The sequence below is a fragment of the Oncorhynchus masou genome, unplaced genomic scaffold (genome assembly GCF_036934945.1).
Source record: "Oncorhynchus masou masou isolate Uvic2021 unplaced genomic scaffold, UVic_Omas_1.1 unplaced_scaffold_6302, whole genome shotgun sequence".
NCBI classification, from domain to species: Eukaryota; Metazoa; Chordata; class Actinopteri; order Salmoniformes; family Salmonidae; genus Oncorhynchus; species Oncorhynchus masou.
In genome coordinates this window covers 1-16,937 of record NW_027012732.1, presented here as the reverse complement: position 1 = coordinate 16,937, position 16,937 = coordinate 1, and the positions used below count along the sequence as shown (strand labels likewise).

Below are 16,937 nucleotides of genomic sequence, written 5' to 3'. Positions count from 1 at the left end.
AGATTTGAGTGGAATTCCCTTTGAATTGTGCATCTTTGCCTTTTAATTGCACATCTAGCAAGTGAAGAATATGAGATTTACTTAGGGCATTTTGGAATTGAAAACGTGAAAAATGACACATACTTTTAGAATTACTTGGTGAGCTACTCATATGTGGGCTGCGAGCTACAGGTAGCTGTTGTTAGACCTGTTGGAGACCCCTGCCCTAGGTACTTCGAGCTGTTGTGTAGGAATAACCAAATATGCTAGCAACTCCACTCTGAAAGGCAAGTTTTGCCATAATGGTTCATTCCAATCTGATAAAAATCAAGCTACAGAAGTCCTTAAAGGCTAGATGTTGTTTCTGGATGGGGTTTGAGTGTGGCTAAGCGGGGATGGACAGAGAGAAAGAGCTGTTGAGCTTTATGTTATTCGAGAGCTGAGACATGAGCAAGTCAATGGCAATCAGCGGATATGTAATCAGTCTCCACAGCACTCAACTCTTATTCCAATAAACCGGATCAAGATATATAAAGACAATACAAAAGCTTGAACATAAAGGCAAAAGGATATCTGACCAAATACATACAGTAACATAGCCAGCAACGGCCCACTTTGTATTGTCTATCATGTCTGATCTGTCCTTGAGGTAATCTCTCTATCAGTTAGAATCTCTAACTTGAGAAGTGAGAATCAGGCAAATCTCTTAACCCATTGTGACAAAATAAGTGATTTTACATATGGGGGGTCAAAGCTGCTCTTAGGACTTCCAAGTCAGAATTTGTTCCCGGTGTCAATGTATTAAATTTAGTCATTACCATTTGTCTGAGGGCGAGTTCTGGGGTTAAAGGGTCTGGCATGTTTCTCATTTTCACACAGAACAAGGAAGAGAGAAAGTAAAAATGATTGTGAGAGAAATGACCTAATATGCCAAATGACTATCCTATTGCCAGGTTGTTATTGTTAAAGATAATGTGTTCTCAACTTCTCTATAATCTACCTGGATAAATAAAAAGGTCACACGGTAGTGTATCTTCGCGATACTACGCGCAAAGTAATTTTGAAGTTAGCCAGCAGTAAAAACCCAAATCGATAAGTAATCAAGATAAGTTTTGTTAAAGTTAATGATTGTATTGATCAGATTCAATATCTCATCTGAACCATGGAAAACCTTAAGCTGTTACAGCAAACATATCACATTATTTTTATTGACAACATAAGTTCAGTGACTTTAGATAACTTTTATTACGAATATTTCCACAATCTCCTTGTTCTACCATAATATCCTGTGCAGATTTCACACTATTATATTTTCAATATTTATTCTGTCTAATTTTATTTTATTTCTTTACCTTTATTTAACTCGGCAAGTCAGTTAAGAACAAATTCTTATTTTCAATGAAGGCCTAGGAACAGTGGGTTAACTGCCTTGTTCAGGGGCAGAATGATTTTTACCTTGTCAGCTCGGTGATTCGATCTTGCAACCTTTCGGTTACAAGTCCAACGCTCTAACCACTAGGCTACCAGCCGCCCCATATCAGTGTTTTACAATCTATCCTTAGGGGAGTGCTCAGAAAGAACACGTTTTCAAACCCAGCACTTACTGTACACAACCAATCACCAAGTCCTTGATTGAGAAATGGATTGAGAAACGCTGATGAAGACAGACTAGGAGATCTGTAGACTAAACTGTATATTATTGGTTGTGGTTTAGGGAAAAATTCACACAGTCATTATGAATATATTCATGTCACAATCTCATAGCGCTATTCTATCATCCTGTGCAGATATCACACGCCATTGTTTGCAACTTCTTCCCATCGCTGTGTGTGTGTACACACGCACACACACACAGTAGACTATATTATTGAGTTATATTGTTCATCAGCAATCTGTCTACATGGCCTGGCGGATCTTGTCCAGGCTCTTCTCAATGTTGTCTATCACCTCTACTGCAGCCTGAGGGATTCTCGTCCCGGGGCCGAAGATACAGCACACACCAGTCTGGTACAGGAACTCATAGTCCTGTAGAGAAACATACAGCATGGAGTTAGATACTGTAAAAGATACAGCACACACCACTCTGGTACAGGAACTCATAGTCCTGTAGAGAAACATACAGCATGGAGTTATATACTGTAAAAGATACAGCACACACCTCTCTGGTACAGGAACTCATAGTCCTGTAGAGAAACATACAGCATGGAGTTATATACTGTAAAAGATACAGCACACACACCACTCTGGTACAGGAACTCATAGTCCTGTAGAGAAACATACAGCATGGAGTTATATACTGTAAAAGATACAGCACACACCTCTCTGGTACAGGAACTCATAGTCCTGTAGAGAAACATACAGCATGGAGTTAGATACTGTAAAAGATACAGCACACACCTCTCTGGTACAGGAACTCATAGTCCTGTAGAGAAACATACAGCATGGAGTTAGATACTGTAAAAGATACAGCACACACCTCTCTGGTACAGGAACTCATAGTCCTGTAGAGAAACATACAGCATGGAGTTAGATACTGTAAAAGATACAGCACACACCACTCTGGTACAGGAACTCATAGTCCTGTAGAGAAACATACAGCATGGAGTTAGATACTGTAAAAGATACAGCACACACACCTCTCTGGTACAGGAACTCATAGTCCTGTAGAGAAACATACAGCATGGAGTTAGATACTGTAAAAGATACAGCACACACCTCTCTGGTACAGGAACTCATAGTCCTGTAGAGAAACATACAGCATGGAGTTAGATACTGTAAAAGATACAGCACACACCACTCTGGTACAGGAACTCATAGTCCTGTAGAGAAACATACAGCATGGAGTTATATACTGTAAAAGATACAGCACACACCTCTCTGGTACAGGAACTCATAGTCCTGTAGAGAAACATACAGCATGGAGTTAGATACTGTAAAAGATACAGCACACACCTCTCTGGTACAGGAACTCATAGTCCTGTAGAGAAACATACAGCATGGAGTTATATACTGTAAAAGATACAGCACACACCTCTCTGGTACAGGAACTCATAGTCCTGTAGAGAAACATACAGCATGGAGTTATATACTGTAAAAGATACAGCACACACCACTCTGGTACAGGAACTCATAGTCCTGTAGAGAAACATACAGCATGGAGTTATATACTGTAAAAGATACAGCACACACACCTCTCTGGTACAGGAACTCATAGTCCTGTAGAGAAACATACAGCATGGAGTTAGATACTGTAAAAGATACAGCACACACCTCTCTGGTACAGGAACTCATAGTCCTGTAGAGAAACATACAGCATGGAGTTATATACTGTAAAAGATACAGCACACACCTCTCTGGTACAGGAACTCATAGTCCTGTAGAGAAACATACAGCATGGAGTTATATACTGTAAAAGATACAGCACACACACCTCTCTGGTACAGGAACTCATAGTCCTGTAGAGAAACATACAGCATGGAGTTAGATACTGTAAAAGATACAGCACACACACCTCTCTGGTACAGGAACTCATAGTCCTGTAGAGAAACATACAGCATGGAGTTAGATACTGTAAAAGATACAGCACACACCACTCTGGTACAGGAACTCATAGTCCTGTAGAGAAACATACAGCATGGAGTTAGATACTGTAAAAGATACAGCACACACCTCTCTGGTACAGGAACTCATAGTCCTGTAGAGAAACATACAGCATGGAGTTAGATACTGTAAAAGATACAGCACACACCACTCTGGTACAGGAACTCATAGTCCTGTAGAGAAACATACAGCATGGAGTTAGATACTGTAAAAGATACAGCACACACACCTCTCTGATACAGGAACTCATAGTCCTGTAGAGAAACATACAGCATGGAGTTATATACTGTAAAAGATACAGCACACACCACTCTGGTACAGGTCTGGTCTGCGTCTATTTTATGCAAACAAGAAATCTTAGAAATTCTCATAAAATAGATTAAGGGCTTTCAATTGATGAAAGAACATTGGCATAATTAAATTACACTAACACATTCTCAGACCAAAATGGAATGAGGATGAAGTGCATTTTATTTTTTAACAGAACATGCAGAGACAACAAAAAAACTTTACTAGAACCATTATCTTCCTTAATACCAGCGTATAACCAACGTGTGAGTCAGCAGATGATCTTCATAGGAAGAAGGGGGAAGACCATTCTACTCAGTGAATAAAAAAACTAAATATATTCACTGATTAAAAACACACTGTTTTGAAATGAAAGTCAACAGTAGCCCCAACAGGGTAGCACCATTGCGTAGCCAGAGGACAGCTAAACTATATATACAAAAGTATGTGGACACCCTTTAAATTAGTGGATTCAGCTTATTTTAGCCACACCCGTTGCTGATTGGTGTATAAAATCGAGCACACAGTCATGCAAACTCCATAGACAAACATTAGCAGGAGAATGGTGTTGTGTCTTTCACTGTTAGTTTTTAATGTGATTGACTGTTATTTTATCAAATAATTACATACCACGTTAAATTATTACGCGATTAAATTACTCATGTAACAATTAATTAAGTAGTAATCTGGGGCACCACGGAAAAAGTTAGAGTTACTCTCTCCCGATGAAACTCTAAAGATATAAATATCTCTTACAGTCACAGTCACGTCATTAATTCTTATTTACCTTCTATCAGTCTCATTCTGAATGTCGCAAAATCCTTGGATGTCTGCACGAACCCTAGCATAAATTATGAATCAGCGATATACAAATTGACTTAATTATTTATTTACTAACTAACTAACTAATCACACAGAATTACATAAACACACAAACAGAATAGTTTACACATTGATTACTACATAATGTAACGAAAAGTCCCTAGTGGACTAAACCCGATATGGCAGCTTGGCAGATAAAGAGCGGGAATACTTTGCACATGAACGGCCGCTCATTCAAAATAATTGCATAGTACATATTTACGTGTGTACAGTTGAAGTCGGAAGTTTACATACACCTTACAATTCCAGACATTTAATCCTGGTAAAAAAATTCCCTGTCTTAGGTCACTTAAGATCACCACTTTATTTTAAAAATGTGAAATGTCAGAACAATAGTAGAGAGAATGATTTATGTGGGTCAGAAGTTTACATACACTCAATTAGTATTTGGTAGCATTGTCTTTAAATAGTTTAACTTGGGTCAAACGTTTCGGGTAGCCTTCCACAAACTTCCCACAATAAATTGGGTGAATTTTGGCCCATTCCTTGCTCGCACACGCTTTTTCAGTTCTGCCCACAAATTTTCTATAGGGTACCTCGACTTTGTTGTCCTTAAGACAGTTTGCCACAACTTTGGAAGTATGCTTGGGGTCATTGTCCATTTGGAAGACCCATGTGACCAAGCTTTAACTTCCTGACTAATGTCTTGAGATGTTGCTTCAATATATCCACAGACTTTTCCTTCCTCATGATGCCATCTATTTTGTGAAGTGCACTAGTCCTTCCTGCAGCAAAGCACCCCCACAACATGATGCTGCCACCCCCGTCCTTCACGGTTGGGATGGTGTGCTTGCAAGCCTCCCCCTTTTTCCTCCAAACATAACAATGGTCATTATGGCCAAAGAGTTCTATTTTTGTTTCATCAGACCAGAGGACATTTCTCCAAAAAGTACAATCTTTGTCCCCATGTGCAGTTGCCACCCATAGTCTGGCTTTTTTATGGAAGTTTTGGAGCATTGGCTTTTTCCTTGCTGAGCGGCCTTTCAAGTTATGTCGATATAGGCCTCGTTTTACTGTGGCTATAGATACTTTTGTACCGGTTTCCTCCAGCATCTTTACAAGGTCCTTTGCTGCTGTTCCTAGATTGATTTGCACTTTTCTCACCAAAGTATGTTCATCTCTAGGAGAACGCGTCTCCTTCCTGAGCGGTATGATGGCTGCATGGTCCCGTGGTGTTTATACTTGCGTACGACTGTTTGTACAGATGAACGGAACGTGGTATCTTCAGGCGTTTGGAAATTGCTCCCAAGGATGAAACAGACTTGTGGTGGTCTACAATTGTTTTCTGAGGTCTTGGCTGATTTCTTTAGATTTTCCCATGATGTCAAGCAAAGAGGCACTAAGTTTGAAGGTAGGCCTTGAAATACATCCACAGGTATACCTCCAATTGAATGATGATGATGTCAATTAGCCTATCAGAAGCTTCTAGTCATTACATAATTTTCTGGAATTTTCCAAGATTGTGAATGGTAGTCAACAGTGTATGTAAACTTCTGACCCACTGGAATTGTGATACAGTGAATTATAAGTGAAATAATCTGTCTGTAAACAATTGTTGGAAAAATGACTTGTGTCATGCACAAAGTAGATGTCCTAACAGACTTGCCAAAACTATGGTTTGTTAACAAGAAATTTGTGGAGTGGTTGAAAAACCAGTTTTAATGACTCCAACCTAAGTGTATATAAACTCCGACTTCAACTGTGTGTCTTTGCGGTCTCTCCGTTGAAAACACTTGATCCGTCTGGGGAGTAATTCGACAGAAAGTTTAGTTTGTCCACCAGAGATCAAAGTCTTTCGTAGTTGTAGCTCTGTTATAATGGATATGTCGGACGTACCAACAGCCGTTTGATAGGGAATAATTCTTTAGGATGGATATTTCAGAGTACCACCTGGTGGTTCTCGGTCGAGGTTAATAGACTAAAGTACTTAAACAGCTGCAGACTGAATGTTCCTGTGTAGTTTTCATCTTCTTCACTCGAGAAAGTTTCAGTGTCCAGCCATTAAGTACCGTCTCGAGTGGTAACCATTTCAGTGTGGGGATGCCTTCTCTGGGGTTTAGTTTTGTAGATTTCTTAACCATTTTTGACATCCGGTTCAAACCGTGTGCTTGGTCTCTAGAGATTTAAATTTCTTAACCATTTCAACATGTAGCCACAGCTCCATGCTTTCTGGTCTAATGTAAAGTTGGTCACAAGTCCTATTTAACCACTCGGTGGAAAAAGGGCGTTCCCTCCTTTTGTCATAATGTCTGTGCTCACATGGGCGTTGCCACTGATTTGAAAAAAGTCTTATATGAAAAAAAATCCTCTCATTTAGAAGGCTAACATCACACTTCATCTTCTCACAAATAGTTTCATATTTAATCATATAAGTTCCCCAACATTTGGATGTGAACCTGACGACTGGGAAATATACACATTCAGAGATACAGTTATGTTGTTATACTGTCCTTAGTTACATCACAAATTAGTAACAAATTCGACAGGATTGCTCTTTAAGTACCCACGGACCATTCCAACTGTTTAGATTACAGAAATATTGTTTCATTATTCAACCTTTTGATGTCCCAGTACTACAAAATCTCTCTCTGTTGTAACGAAGGGATTTTTCACTTCCCTTTCATACCTGGGAGAGAGTGTTCCTGACGGTATTTACAACCGGGGGAGGGGGGAGTATTGAAGTATTGGAGTATTGAATCACGCGTTACCATCTGCCAGTCCGATGGACGAATCTGGGTTTGGCGGATACCAGGAGAACACTACCTGCCCAAATGCATAGTACCAAATGTAAAGTTTGGAGGAGGAGGATAATTGTCTGGGGCTGGTTTTCATGGTTCGGGCTAGACCCCTTAGATCCAGTGAAGGGACATCTAAACGCTATAGCATACAATGACATTCGAGACGATTCTGTGTTTCCAACTTTGTGGCAACAGTTTGGGGAAGCCCGGTTCCTGTTTCAGCATGATAATGCCCCCCTGCACAAAACGAGGTCCATAAAGAAATGGTTTGTCAAGATCGGTGTGGAAGAACTTGACTGGCCTGCACAGAGCCCTGACCTAAAACCCATCGAACACCTTTGGGATGAATTGAAACGCCAACTGTGAGCCAGGCCTCATCGCCCAACATCAGTGCCCGACCTCACTCTTGAATGGAAGCAAGCTCTTGTGCCTGAATGGAAGCAAGTCTCTGCAGCAATGTTCCAACATCTAGTAGAAATCCTTCCCAGGAGAGTGGATGCTGTTATTCCTTTCACTTACTTAGCCAACAGAGCTAATTTAGCTTACTCAACAACCTGACTCAAACAGAGAGGAATGCTATTTATGTTAGCTTCCTGGCTAAGGCTATCCAACACTTCATCTGTTCCAAGTCAAGGTAAGCTTTCGGTTTTATGAATGTATTGCCTGCTAAACTGGTTGCTGTACACTGTACTGCGTGATTGTACACAAGGTTTGGATTGTGGGTTTACTAACGTGTTCATTTTAGTTTGTTGACATAATGTTAATATGGTGACAACAATGCAGGCTGTGTAGTGGTGAGGGGTTATGGTATGAAGGTTTGGCTTGGAGGTTTTTGCGCCTGGTAACAGACACCTGTTGTGTTGTGCACTGAAGTCCACAAGCAAAGGGAAAATGTAAGAGGAGGAGAGCACGTAGATGATAGAAGGAATTATACAACGAGTAAAGTGATGATGCTTTATGTGGCTCCTATGAAAGTGAACTGTGTGTGCAGGTGATCAGGGATTTATTCAGTCCACCGATTCTGTTACAAAACTGAAGAAAACGGAATGAAACAACGAGGGACCTACCTGAATTTGTCCAATAAAAACTCTTGTTTTAGTTGCAAAGCAGTTTGCAACTGTTTGGACTAATGATTACACCCCAGATGAGATAGATTCAGGCAAGAGTGTGCAAGGCGATATTGAAAGTGTCACTGTCTTTCACTTTGATTACCACAATTTGTCTCTAGACCTGTGCACCTATATTACAAATGTTAATTTCTAGGCTAGGTTGTAGCAACCTCATTATGGGTATAAGGCAAATTTGAGTATCATGTAGTAGCGTACACCTATCAAATCACCATCCCTAATCTCTAATAGCACTAACCACCACTGGTGTGAATGCATTCTGAGAAACCTGAATATTTTGATATCTATATAGCAGAGCTATTATACTGTAGCATAGTGTCGAAGCTGAAGAAAAGCTCTTTATGAATAAAATATTCACTATGAATACCACTATCTATACATAAAGGACAGAGGACAAGGCGACGCAATCACGTCACGTCTAGGAATGTTAGCGGCAGTCCTCATGGTATTGTATTCGTTATGATACAATCTTGTGTGTTCAACATGGGCCTCTGATCCTGGCTGTTTTATGTTTGTTGTTGTTGGCTCTATAAATCGGCTAATGTCTATTTGTGTGAACACAGAAACATGGTTTCATAAATGAGACGTCTCTCTGAATACATAAACTAAATGGTTTCATCTCTCTCACAGGACACCAGTAGCTATTGCTAGTGTGTGTGTGTGTGTGTGTATCCAGGTATCAAATGGCAGAGCTATGGATTTTGATGTCAATTCCTATTTGCACTGCTTTGACTTTTCCAATTCACACCCACTCCGAGCGACACCTCCATCCCACAGTGCACTATAATGGCATCCATTGGTCTCCTGCAGAAGGCAACCGATTTGTTAAACTACCAAGACACAAGCACACACATTTGTGTGTATATTATTAAGATGGTAATCAGAAATAGTCATCAGGCAGCCTGATTGTGTTTACCTCAACTAACTCAATGTTCTCTCACTCTTCAGGCCTAGAGTAATTAAACCATCTCATAGGTTCCATGTGTGCACCACTCTCTGTGTGTGTTTTGGTCACCCTTTTGAACAACAAACAATAAATCTGGGTAGCCGACCTAAGGGAGGCAGGACGGAGCTGGCCCTGGATCCCGCTAAGTTTGCCGTCTCTTGGGCACATGTACATACAACACAGTCCTCATACACAGATTTCTCACATAAATGCACAACTTTAAATCAGGTTACAGACCAGGTAACTAGGCCTTGGACCCCTAGACTTAGCGAGAATACATATTAGCAGGCTAGTTAAATCGGTTTTGTAACACTGGCCTTCGTGTTCTAATATTGTCGATGGTTCACCACTGTGAGACCGCAGGTCGTGGACAAACGTAATCTCGTCTGTCTTTAGTCTCTTTGTTACTCTCCACAAGATGGCTGTACACCGTCCTGGGACTCTAAGAACAGAGTGATCTGTCGTGTTTAACCAAGCAGGCTATGGGTTATTCTACTGTTTGGTCAAGCAGAGAGACTAAACTGGTCTTCTTTATTTTCCTATTTGATGAGAGAAACTGCTGGCAGCTCGTGATGGTGTCTTTTACACTATTATTGTTTAGTATTCTGCAGATGGAGGGAAAGAGTTGGATCGATGTATATTCTGTATATGTATATTTCTTGCCGTTTTTTTAAATTGTTTTATTTATGAGAGCTTGAGTGAGTAACCTTGGAGAGGGAGATCATTATTTGGTATCAGAAAGAGAAAGACTGACAGAGACTCAGGACATTCTCGGGGTTCATCTCCTACAAGTCAAAGGTTACAGTGTACATGAGGTTGGATGACCCCTCCACAGATGACCAGGATGTCAGGGTGGTTGGGTTAGGGGTCACAGGTTACCTGAGGTGGGATGACCCCTCCACAGATGACCAGGATGTCAGGTGGTTGGGTTAGGGGTCACAGGTTACCTGAGGTGGGATGACCCCTCCACAGATGACCAGGATGTCAGGGTGGTTGGGTTAGGGGTCACAGGTTACCTGAGGTGGGATGACCCCTCCACAGATGACCAGGATGTCAGGGTGGTTGGGTTAGGGGTCACAGGTTACCTGAGGTGGGATGACCCCTCCACAGATGACCAGGATGTCAGGGTGGTTGGGTTAGGGGTCACAGGTTACCTGAGGTGGGATGACCCCTCCACAGATGACCAGGATGTCAGGGTGGTTGGGTTAGGGGTCACAGGTTACCTGAGGTGGGATGACCCCTCCACAGATGACCAGGATGTCAGGGTGGTTGGGTTAGGGGTCACAGGTTACCTGAGGTGGGATGACCCCTCCACAGATGACCAGGATGTCAGGGTGGTTGGGTTAGGGGTCACAGGTTACCTGAGGTGGGATGACCCCTCCACAGATGACCAGGATGTCAGGGTGGTTGGGTTAGGGGTCACAGGTTACCTGAGGTGGGATGACCCCTCCACAGATGACCAGGATGTCAGGGTGGTTGGGTTAGGGGTCACAGGTTACCTGAGGTGGGATGACCCCTCCACAGATGACCAGGATGTCAGGGTGGTTGGGTTAGGGGTCACAGGTTACCTGAGGTGGGATGACCCTCCACAGATGACCAGGATGTCAGGGTGGTTGGGTTAGGGGTCACAGGTTACCTGAGGTTGGATGACCCCTCCACAGATGACCAGGATGTCAGGGTGGTTGGGTTAGGGGTCACAGGTTACCTGAGGTGGGATGACCCCTCCACAGATGACCAGGATGTCAGGGTGGTTGGGTTAGGGGTCACAGGTTACCTGAGGTGGGATGACCCCTCCACAGATGACCAGGATGTCAGGGTGGTTGGGTTAGGGGTCACAGGTTACCTGAGGTGGGATGACCCCTCCACAGATGACCAGGATGTCAGGGTGGTTGGGTTAGGGGTCACAGGTTACCTGAGGTGGGATGACCCCTCCACAGATGACCAGGATGTCAGGGCGGTTGAGGTTGCGAAGCTCCTTGATAAGCTCTGGGACCAGGGTCTTGTGTCCTGCGGCCAGCGTGCTGACCCCAACACAGTGGACGTCTGCATCTACCGCCTGCTGGGCCACCTCCAGGGGGTCTATAGAGGAAGAAACAAAGTAGCATGAAAAAACAGTAGTCATCATCACGCCTGCTGGGCCACCTCCAGGGGTAGGTCTATAGAGGAGGAAACAAAGTAGTATGAAAAAACAGTAATCATCATCACGTTAGTAGTCGAACCACTGCCAATGATGTGGAAAGTCTATATAGTGGTCCTCCTATACTGTACGTCTCAATAAGATCTGATTTATTACTTCTAAATCATGTGTTATATTTTAAGGCTGAGACTACCCAAAGGCACGTTCAACAAGCAATATATTAGCGAACGCGTGTGGCGAACTGTGTTTGTTTCAAACAAAGTTTGTTGACCTTTTGTTTTTTAAACACAAACATTCCATTATGTTAGTTTTAGCTACTCTTGCTGATAACACATGATGTAATGACCACGTAAAATGTTGGTTTTACCTGTGACTTTTTGACTTTTAGATCCTGGTCCCGATTTCATGGAGTGGCTACAGATTTTAGTGGGTGAAGAGTCGAGGGTTATGTGGAGGAAGTCGTCCCTTGCTACAACGACTTCGCCCTTCTGTGTCATTTTCGGTTGAACCCCAAAAACCTTTTGGTCATTTGGATGTCTAGACGGCCTGTGTTTTGGTCAAAGTAGCCTAAATAAAGTGTCACTAAAATCCCCAATGATGTAGTGTGAGGTTCTGTGTTATACACTATAGCCCGTTACCATATCATATGCGATGGAATATTATTTGCTGTTGGCTTGTGTGGGTGTATGTGTTATGCAACATAGCTGACTTGAGACATTGTTAACAGTTTCAGGGCCATGGGCCTTTCTCGTGATGGAAAAATACAGAATAACATAAAAACGGACACATACAGAGCGTAGTGTAGGGAACAAACGGTCTTTTGTTAGATAATAGGAGCCAGGTGCGTGATAACTGTATCGAGCATGGGCGCATAGATATTCTACACAACTACAACGACTGACAGCTGAAGCGCCCGGAGGCTGGGACCAGCCTGTGCGCCAACAATCAATGATAGGCTGGGTGAGTTTAAACCACGCCCGGTCTCTACTCTGTGACAGGCCGGCACGGAAGCAGGAACTACTTCTGTCAGAGTATGTTATAATATCTTTGTCAGGAACAAGTCAGTTCTCTGTTTGCCCTGCGAGGTGTGACAGAGAGCCCGTATATACGACAATTGCATTTACCACTTATTGCTTAGCTAATAAAAAGTACATAGTATACAATCGGTGACTCAATGTCATATTTATCCTGATACCAGATCCGACTGACGCAACCCTTAACAGTAGCTAGTCATCTATCTATCATGTAAAGGAGCACGAACGCACACCCAGCCGCCGAGTTAGTTGACCAACTAGACAGCTAGGTGGGTGGGGTGTACAGTCAACCAGCCAGACATAAGTCCTTTATAATCAACCAAATGTTATTTATGTAGGTTAAAGTATATTATTTATGGCCCCATTAGAGCAAATAATTCAAATGTAAAAATACAATGTAGCCTACATTGTGAATAGTAAGCCTATAATGAACAATACACAATAGTATCGCTAATTGCTCTCTGGCTTACAGTAGTGAAGGACAAAACATTAAAGGTGACAAAATCCAATCCACATTCCCATCAGGGGGCTCTCCGAACACCGGGTCGCCTACATGAACCAGAAAGGTCAACCCAGGTTCCAGCTGCAAGCTGTGTGCGACAGCAAAGTTTGTTTCACGCATGTCTACGCGGGCCATGCTGGTTCTGTGCATGATGCACGAGTGTACAGAACCAGCAACCCTAAGGCTCACCTCGATGCCTACCCTTTGCCAGAGCAGTACCACCTCATGGGGGTAGTCTGTCTATCCCATAAGCCTGGATCTTATTGTCCCATTCAAGGACAATAGTCACCTATTGGACAAGCACAAAAGATTTAACCAGATCCACAGACGTCCTTTGGGCTGTTAAAATGCTAATGGAGGAGACTCCAACCTCTGGAATGCTGCTGCTGGAGAAGAGCTAGAAGCCATCGCCAGTGCCCTGTGTCCTCCACAACATGGTCCTCATCCATGAAGGCATCACAGAGGACTTGGATGAGGACCATGTTGTGTCACATAACATCGAGCGAGTCCCTGATCCTGCAGACAATAGAGTGGCCCCACGTAACCAGGCTGTCCAGAAGAGGGACAACATAATGCGCCTGCTCTAAAAAAAAAAAAAAATGTAATACTTATTGTTGCACAATGGAGAAAATTGTTCTGGTGTCCATTTTTTAAGAAACAGCATTTTCAATGATTGAGACGCATGACATAGAATGCAATAGAATAACTTTATTTTTCCAGAAGGAACTTCAGTTTGCAGAGAGAACAAAAAGGACTAACAAGGAAAAGCTAAATATTTGTTTATTAGATTGCATACATAAATAACACAAAACATTCCAAAAAATCTATTCCATTGACTATACCATTGAGAACCATTATAAAAAACTGATTTGATTTACTTAGATAATAATAACTGCTTATTCCAAAACTAATTTACTTCAATTACAATCACTGTTCATTCAAAAACAGATTTACTTCAATTAACAGTCACTGCTCAGTAATACGCTGCATATCAGCAGTGAACTCTTCAGAGAGAGAGTTCCTGTCTTGCTGAATCTGGACCTAATGTCTTTGCAGGCTGAGCATTTCATACATTTTTGCATCCATGGCTGCGGTAAACCTTGTAGGTTCTCGTGGCTGTGTGTGGGTGTCAGTGTGAGGAGGGGGAAGGGTTGGGCGCTGTATGTGTTCGTGGCTGTGTGTGGGTGTCAGTGTGAGGAGGGGGAAGGGTTGGGCGCTGTATGTGTTCGTGGCTGTGTATGGGTGTCAGTGTGAGGAGTGGGGAAGGGTTGGGTACTGGTATGTGTTCGTGGCTGTGTGTGGGTGGAGTTGAATGTGTGTCAATGCGAGGAGTGTTGAGAGTTGGATGTATGCAGCTTTTGTGGTGGATATTGAATATTGAGGTCTACAGGTGTGTGTGGGTGGAGGTGTTGTGGGTTATGTCAGTGTGGTAGTGAATGTTGTGGTCTGTTGGTGTTTGTGGGGTGTGTGTGTGTGTGGGTGGGTGGAGGTGTTGTGGTGTGGGCTATGTGAGTGTGGTAGTGAATGTTGTGGTTTGTGGGTGGAGATGTTGTGGTGTGGGCTATGTGAGTGTGGTAGTGAATGTTGTGGTTTGTGGAGATGTTGTGGTGTGGGCTATGTGAGTGTGGTAGTGATATGTTGTGGTTTGTGGGTGGAGATGTTGTGGTGTGGGCTATGTGAGTGTGGTAGTGAATGTTGTGGTCTGTTGGTGTTTGTGGGTGTGTGTGGGTGGAGGTGTTGTGGTGTGGGCTATGTGAGTGTGGTAGTGAATGTTGTGGGTCTGTGTGGTGTTTGTGGGTGTTTGTGGGTGGAGGTGTTGGGATGTGTCAGTGAATGAAGAAACAATAAGGACAGGAGTTACTGCTGATTGAGAGGATCAACCATGTTGCTGCTCTAAGGTTGTCAGTAAATAGCCGGCTGCAAACTAGCTAGCTAAGTAGAATTAGCCTTGCGAGTAGCCTATTGTATAGCCTACTGTTTGCTCACAATGCCAGCTCGTGACACACACCCCATCATGGAGAATCACCCCTTATCCATGCAAGGAGGAAGTAGCCTATGCTAAGCTAGCCATACAGGCTGGTGCATCGATATACAGTGAGGGAGTAGCCTATGCTAAGCTAGCTATACAGGCTATGCATCGATTTATGGTGAGGAGTAGCCTATGCTAAGCTAGCTATACAGGCTATGCATCGATACTACAGTGAGGGAGTAGCCATGTTTTCTTATCATGAGCAGGAGATGGTGCTTATCAGTGTGATTAGTTTAGTGCAGCATCAATATTGATAGTAGCCATCACTGTGTCGCGCAGCTCACGAGACCACGGCAAGGCACTCTATCAGTGATAGCTGACATTTTATGGGTCATCCCAGTCACATTAGTTCATGTGACTTGCGTCCGCAGTCACACTGTAAATATTGTACAAATGATTTCGGACAATATTATTCTTTGGAACCCTATTTTCTTACACAGTTTAAGCTAGAAATGCATTCTCTTAATTTGAGACTGGTCTAGATTAGTGCACTAGTATTTCGACACTTACTGCTTTTCTGCTGCAGAGCAAAATCAGAGTATCTGCTAGCTCATTAGTGCATACTGTAGCATGAGTCAGACTAGTATACATTTGACGGTATCATTTCAGTCAACGTAGTTACATTTACTTCATGCTTATCTTGCAGCAGTAGAGTTCAAATTCAAGCCATTTCTAATCATGTGTCATACATTTGACATAGGTAGTAGTCCGTGTCCGCTCTATCTTCGTGTTCCAGTAGTATGTATTATTCTAGTGACAGTTTACTGACTCTATTCTTAGTTTATCGTATGCTATTGTATTGTATGCTAATTGTAGTGATCGCGTCATTCTAGTCATCATCAGGGATGAAAGTAGATGTAATTTCTTCCAGGTATGGGCCCAATCATAGAATTCCATGTAGAACCCCTTTTTAATTCAATAGGACTAGTCGAACAGATTTGTCATTTAACTTTTAAAAATGTATTACCTTTAATTGGGGCATAAACACAACCAGTTATGTTTTTATCTGATTGTCAAACAATCACTTCAAAGGGCTCCTTTACTAGCCTACGTGCGCACATTCAACCAGTCGCAACCTACTGTATTTCCAGCCTCTAAACTGTCTGTATGGTGAATGAAAAGAGACCTCTTAACACAAAACACCAAAACGTGGAATAGCATTTGGTGATTGTCATTAGGGCCAGAATTTTTTGAGTTCACTGCTGCGAAGCTAGGTCTCTGTCGTCGGCCACTTATCTCTGCCTTGGCATTTTGGATTGTCGACTATACGCAACTCGTTTTCAAGTCCATTCGCACATGTTTCATGCTCTCTGACATGCGGTAATGATAAATAATTGTGAAATAGCCTACAGTTTACATGTTTGTTTTAATTATTGTGACAGGCTCATGTTTTACCGGCGCAGGCGTAACTCCCACTATTTATTTTGTCGGGATGCAGTACCAGACCGCCTACTTTCACCCCTGGTCAGCAAGAATTAAGCTACTGAGCCTAACCATGCACATGCTCCTACAAATGTGATAAATCGGCAGCCTATGCCATATGCAATACCGTGTATACATAACGCAGCAAAGAATATCAGCTCACACCTAAAATGTGCTAGCAGTCACCATTGCATAAGAGTTGCAGCCTTAAAACACATGATAGAAGTAGTATGTAAGACATGAAGATATTTGG

At 42.5% G+C, this 16,937-nt stretch overlaps 1 long non-coding RNA gene across 1 annotated transcript; it reads right to left on the bottom strand.

Annotated features, from left to right (window-relative positions):
- Positions 1–438: 438 nt before the first annotated feature.
- LOC135536542 (uncharacterized) lies at positions 439–10,481 on the bottom strand. Its single transcript, XR_010455007.1, has 2 exons — positions 10,440–10,481; positions 439–2,004 (listed from the first exon to the last, which is right to left on the bottom strand). It is a non-coding gene; the product is annotated as an uncharacterized LOC135536542 (long non-coding RNA).
- Between the last annotated feature and the right edge of the window lie 6,456 nt (positions 10,482–16,937).